The sequence below is a fragment of the Prionailurus viverrinus genome, chromosome F2 (genome assembly GCF_022837055.1).
Source record: "Prionailurus viverrinus isolate Anna chromosome F2, UM_Priviv_1.0, whole genome shotgun sequence".
In the NCBI taxonomy this organism is placed as follows: Eukaryota; Metazoa; Chordata; class Mammalia; order Carnivora; family Felidae; genus Prionailurus; species Prionailurus viverrinus.
This window is the reverse complement of record NC_062578.1, coordinates 63292013-63298561: the sequence shown is the minus strand read 5'-3', so window position 1 is coordinate 63298561 and position 6549 is coordinate 63292013. Positions and strand designations below refer to the sequence as shown.

Here is a 6549-nt window from a genome sequence, read left to right as displayed (position 1 = left end):
TGCGAGGAGTCATTTCAAAGGATCAGTGTGCTACAACGTGCTCATACTAATTTTGAAGTCTCTCTGCATTACTTCACATGAATTATTTAAAATAATTCACCCCCCTTTAACACGATGACTCATGTCTCTGTCAGTCTCTATGTGGTATTCTTTTTTGTTGTTGCTATAGTCAGAAGACAACTTTTTGGCTTTCTGCTTTGTTTGTACTTGTGAGAAAGGCAAAGGAAGTTTTTCAAACATGTTAATGGCTTCTTGTTTACATAGTCAATTTTTTCAAATAGACTAATTTCATGCCCTCTTCCTTGTTGTGAGTTTCCATGTGTAATCAACAGACACTAAGTACTTTATTAGGATGTACTGAATTTTTTCCATAGCCCTGGGGCCATCTTACACTCTGTTTTTTTCATTAGAACTTCACACATAGTGTTTTCCATAAACTCTTACTTCCTAGGTAGGATCTGGTCTTTTTCCATTTAACTCAGGTTTGTCCCTGATTTGCTTTTAGATTATATAACTGTTGCCAAATAAGACATGGTTTTGTAAAACCATCACCACCTCTCCTGATGTTGAATTAATATTTTAGTTTACCCACCCAGGAGAAATATCAACAGTTACCCATTTGAGTGACAAAATTAAAAATTTTTTCATCCGGTCTTGGACTGGAAAGAATAACCTATTTTACTATTCACTTGCCTGACCTGACATTGATTTTCCATTCCCATGACAATGATCCTACAATCAACAAATATCAGTTGAATGCCTATAATTCAGAAAGCAAAGGATTGTGCCAGAGCCTGACTATGAGATCCATTAATAACTCCCCACACCTTCTTTTCCTGTTTTGAAGATGATGTTGAAGGCTGACCCAGCAACCACACCGTTTATCACCTCCCTGCTTCACACACACACCTCCTCCTAGCAGACAGAATCTGCCATGTCATATGGAGACTGCAAATGACAGGTATATATATTATATATATATGTATATATGTATATATATTATATATATGTGTGTGTATATATATATAATATTTAAATTATATAAATATATACTTATATTTATATACAGGTATATATATATATATATATATATATATATTTTTTTTTTTTTTTTCCCAGCTTTCCTTGCATTTGGAGCACGAACATGCAGCCCGCCATGACCACTGGGATCCGAAGGGAACTCTACTGAGACAGGGGTGAGAAATGGAGGAAGCAAGGCAAGAAGAGCATAGTTCTTCTCTTTAATAAAAAGGATTTAGAGAACAGTTGTCCCTTTCAGCCTTTTTATGTACAATTGCTTAAAATACTATGCCAAATGACTTGGCTGCCATCTTGCAATCACGAGGGCAAAAAGCTCAAATATTCTGAAGAAGCCCAATATTCTGAAGAAGATGGAACAGAAGGTAGAAGATCTTGAGACTTCAATGATTTTTTTTTTTTAAATATGGAAGGCTTCATGAATTTGTGTGTCATCCTTGTACAGGGGCCATGCTATTCTTCTCTGTATCATTCCAATTTTGATATCTGTGCTGCTGAAGCAAGCACTTCAATGACATTTTAAGCCATTGAACTAAACCCTTGCCTCTGTATTTTATATTATGTGGAATAACTATTGTACTTCTTATCAAATCCATCTTTAATTGGGTAGTCTATTTTGCAACTGAAGGCTAATATATAAGGTGATTAGCCAACTAATAGATCTCCTTATTATTATTCTTCCTTCAAAACTCAACTGAGACATTAATGCCCTCCAAAACTTCCCTCAAAAGCGTCTTTGACAACCACCCCCCCGGCACTCCCCCCCCCCCCCTGCCATCCTCTTCCAAGTGGAACAAAGCAAATTTTAGTTTCGATTCCCATTACCCTGGCATACAGACACTTATTTTCCTACAAACAACTTAGGTTCTCAAAGCCACCTCTCATCTAATAGCCCTCAAATCCAATGCAATAGTGTCTAGTTGATATGACCACTTGCCCCAACTGTGGGTGGCGGGCGAGTTAAGTTCCTTTACTAAGAGGGGGACTTTGCTCACACCTGGAAGGGCAATAATAGTAGTTTAAAGTTCAGAAACTGAGGAAATTCTATGCTGCATTATATTTAAGTCATCAGTGTCCCAGTCTCTTCCTCAAGGTCCTAAATATCTTAAATGAATGTATTGTGCCTTTTTTCTTTCTTTCATCTCAATTCCTCCAGTGCCCTGCAGATAGGTTAGGAGCCTAGCACAGTAGCTCCTCAATAACTCTGTTAAAATGGACCAATAATTAAAGAACTTAAATGTTAAAGCTCAGTAACACTTTAGAGATCCTCTAATGTAAACTCTTAATTTTACAGGTACTGAGATCTGGAGAGTTTACACAACTTCTCCAGTATGTAAAGTAGGAGCAAAGCCAGAACTACCACTTAGGCCTACAGTCTCTTAATCCAGCATTCTTTCTATTCTACCAGAAGCTGGATACATTTGTAATCTAGATGAACAGCAAGGATACCTGCGAAAATGTAACTACAAGTGCATACAGAGACAGTAAGTGCCATCCAGTGTTTCAAGAGGGGAAAAAATATTTTGGACTCTGATGGTCAAGATTGGCTATTATATATGTCAGGTAGCACAGTAGTCTGGATTCTTGAATTTATTGCCTTCACTCTTCTGACATCAGCTTGGAGAGGGCCTCTCTGGCTTCCCAGTCTAAATTTGGAAAGCACCCCATATTTTCTCTCCAAGCACCTTTAACATTTTCACTTCTCTCAACTCCCCACCTCACATTTATTTATGTCTTTGTTTGTTTCTTTCATTTGAATCTCCTCCAGAAGGGTAAAGGCCATGTCTACTTTATTCCCCACTGTATATTCAGTGCCTCACACAGCTACTGATACATAAAGACACTCACTATCTAATTGGTCATTAATTTATTCAACAACATTCCATGAGATGGGAGTACAAAGATGAACAAGGCAGACAAATGTCCTGCCCTCTTAGAGATTATATTCTGCTGGAGGAAGATAGAAAATAAGCAATATAACATAAGCACAATACTGCATATGACATCAACTTGATGCACTGTCATTTTTATTTCTAAACAAAGAAAAAGACATTACAAACTTTGCCATGCTATTGATGTTTCGATGAATAACTTTAAAGATACAAAAACACGAATAAAGGGGAATCTTAGAAATGATGAGTATAGTATATTATATATTATAGGAAGACAAATGTGACAGTGAAAATTAAAAGCAGGCATGGTGTGTCGAGAGAGTTCCCTGAAGTGATGAGTGAATTAGATGGGAATGAGATAGAGAGATAGTGGGATATCAAAGGAGCAGGTAGTCGTAGAGAATTGATACATGAATTAGGAACCAATTTTGTATTTACATGGTATGTAGTAACTTTAGTGGCAGCTATATCTTAACCCCAGTCCTTCCAATCATTTGTTGTAAGGGCCTGAGCAAGTTTTTGAGCCAAGGTTTCCTAATTTGGAAAATGGGTATTATAAAATGTGATATTTGAGATGAAGTATGTAAAAGACATTGAATTTAAGGGATACTTAATAAGTTGTAGTGTTTATTACTTTTATCATTTTATTCAGTAACTCCTGAATTGAATTCTAGTTGATTTCCTGCTTATTTGTTTGTTTATTTGTTGGCTTGTTTGAACTGTTAGACCCTCTCCTAGACTTGCAGTGCTGGGCTATTTCCCCCCTCAATAAACACTGTGTTTGTATTTTGCACCTTCTGTTTTAACTTGTCACTTATCTGTCTTCCCTACTAGATTACAAATTCCTTGAACGTGTGAACCCTGATCTACTCATATCTGTGATATTTGGAGTACAGTACTTGGCACCTAGAAGGTCCTTATAATGTTTCTTGACTGAATGTAAGAACAAATGTGTTGGGTAATGGGCCTTCCAGGCAAAGGGAAAGTTTTCAATAAAGCCCTGGTGATGAATGCACTGGGCATCCATCCATCGCCCAACAAAACTTCTTTTGAGTGTTAACTGGCAATAATTTCAGAGAATACTGCTCTTTGGAACACATAGGAATATCCCATGGAATGAATAGGTCAGTACCTTATCAGAATAGGGCTTTACCCATCACACTAGTTAATCTCAGTTAATCCTTTCAGCTTGATTTAGATGACCCATTCTAGCAGTATCTTCTCATGGTAAGCTGTTAACTTTATAAGGTTCTAAAGAGATTGCAAATGTTTCTCAACATTTTTGTATGTGTGCCAGGATTTACACCCGCCCCGTGGGAGGGTTGCCTTTTCGATATTGCAAAACAACAGGGCAATGACTGGTTTCCCTGTGTCATTTAGACAAGTATGCCCTGGACAGCATGAGCTCAGCTGTAGGCCCATAAGCTGACATGTCAACCTGCAAAGCCACTTCTTTGAAAATGATTTCACTTTTTCATTTCTTAAGAACTGAGTAGGGCTTTAGAAAATGTCCAAAACCAAACCCCCCATTGAAATTTTGAGGTCTCTAAGCAAAAATAACCTCCTTCTGGCTTCACAGGTCAAGAAACCATCAGAAAGAAACCATCTCAGCTGCCTGAGGATGGTCTTAAGTCCAGCCACCCAGGTGCCAAAGCCAACACCAGTTTGACGCAGATGGGTATTCAGCCAGAAGAGGTAGAGCTCCAGTGTCAGACTCTCTCTGCTTCTCCAGCCTAGGAGTGAAGGGAGTGCATGATGGGAAGAGAGGAATTCGGGCCAAAGACTCAACAAAGTGCAACATGTCTCATAGCCAACTCAGCTGGCAGAGTCCCTTAATGCTACTAACCAGTTTGGGCACCATGCGGAGAGCCAGCTCCTGTATCAGATGAGCCACTTGTAATCTTCCATATTGGCACCTGCCCACAGGCCTCAAATAATTAGGAAAGGAAGAATTCTAATAACAGTTGAAAATAACCTTTAGTCTACAGAAGTTTACTGTCAAATGATGGAATTGAATTAAGCAGAAATAGCTAGCAAAAGAATGTAATGTATATAAATATCAAATCATTATGTTGTACACCTGAAATGAATACCATATTGTACATCAGTCATTCTTCAATAAAAATAACAAAAATATGATGGAGCATGAAAGCTTTGAAATAATCAAGAGTTCAAGCTCTTTATTTAATTTTTAGCCCATTACTTGCTAACTGTGCCATCTTGGACTGGCCACTGGTCCTCGGAGTGTAACTTTCCTCACCATAGAAATACAAAGCATGTTTTAACCAATCTACCTGTCGGTTATTGGGAAGATCAAATGATTAAATGATCTGATATTTTGCTGACTTAAGAACACAGTGCACATGTTTGATTTTGTCTTATGGCTTAAATGATAAAATGATGGGTATATTTAAAGGTACTGTGACAATATAGATATACTTTATGAATAAGAACATCATTCCTATTTAAACATTTGACCCAGTTCGAAACAAAGGCAGATTCTGTTTCCAGACAAGTAACTTTGCAGAGTGGTCCACAGGTGGTCCACGTCATCCAGTCCCTTTCCTCCTAATCCTTATCTGGGTGTGAACAGGACAATATCTTGCTTTTTGGCTTTATCTGCAACGTGGGTGACATGGCTGGGCAGATATGCGACAAATAATGGCTGCTTTCCTATTGCACTGTCTCACTCTAAGCACTAAAAGAACTGAAGTATGTAAAGTACTTTAAAAAGAATAAAGTGGTTGGGGCACCTGGGAGGCTCCATCGGTTGAGCGTTCAACTTCATCTCAGGTCATGATCTCATGGTTCGTGAGTTTGAGCCCCGGGTCAGGGTCTGTGCCCACAGCTCAGGGCCTGGAGCCTGCTTCGGATTCTGTGTCTCCCCCTCTCTCTGCCCTCGCCTGCTCACACTCTCTTTCTCTCTTTCTCTCTCAAAAATAAATAAAGCATTAAAAAAAAAAAAGAATAAAGTGGCTTATAAATGGTGCCTTAAGGGGTATCTCAAAAATCTTCTGAGCCTCCACTGTTCATAAAGCAATAGTAGCACCTGGCATTCAAAATCATCCCCATTTTTGCTTCAGCCCCTCTCTTCCCTGCAGTTTCAGCCCCAACGACAAGGTGCTGTCCCACCTGCGCCGCTCACCTTCTCTCTGCTGGGGCCATGCATCCCGCAGCACCAGCTCAGCCACCACCACCACTCCGACTACCACACACACAACACCCCTGCCTGTCCCTGGGTCTTCAGTAGCCTCGTGTTTCCTGCCGGGAACCATTTCCTTCTCATATCTGTCTCTCCAAAGCCTGCTAATCTTTCAGAGCCCCTCTCTTTCAGGAAGCCTTTCCGGGTGCCTCCAATCCCATTTCAAATGCATCCTTCATGCCCCCTAAACCACTAAAGACTTCATACCACGTTCACATCACTATGCCGTCTGACCTTGTGCAGCACTTCCTTCCTGTAATTTTTTAAAAAGCATGTGTAACCGCATAAGCCAAGTTCTGATTAAGAGACCAAGTGATAAATTCCCAGAAGACAAGGAAGACACATGGACATCGGTGTTTGGTCAGTTTCCACGGTGCTCGGTGCAGGGCTGAACACACTGTAGGCACTCTCCGACAC

The 6549-nt window shown here is 39.6% G+C and overlaps 1 non-coding gene across 1 annotated transcript; it reads right to left on the bottom strand.

Annotated features, from left to right (window-relative positions):
- Positions 1–1438: 1438 nt before the first annotated feature.
- On the bottom strand, positions 1439–1545 carry LOC125156813 (U6 spliceosomal RNA). Its single transcript, XR_007148791.1, has one exon. It is a non-coding gene; the product is annotated as a U6 spliceosomal RNA (small nuclear RNA).
- Between the last annotated feature and the right edge of the window lie 5004 nt (positions 1546–6549).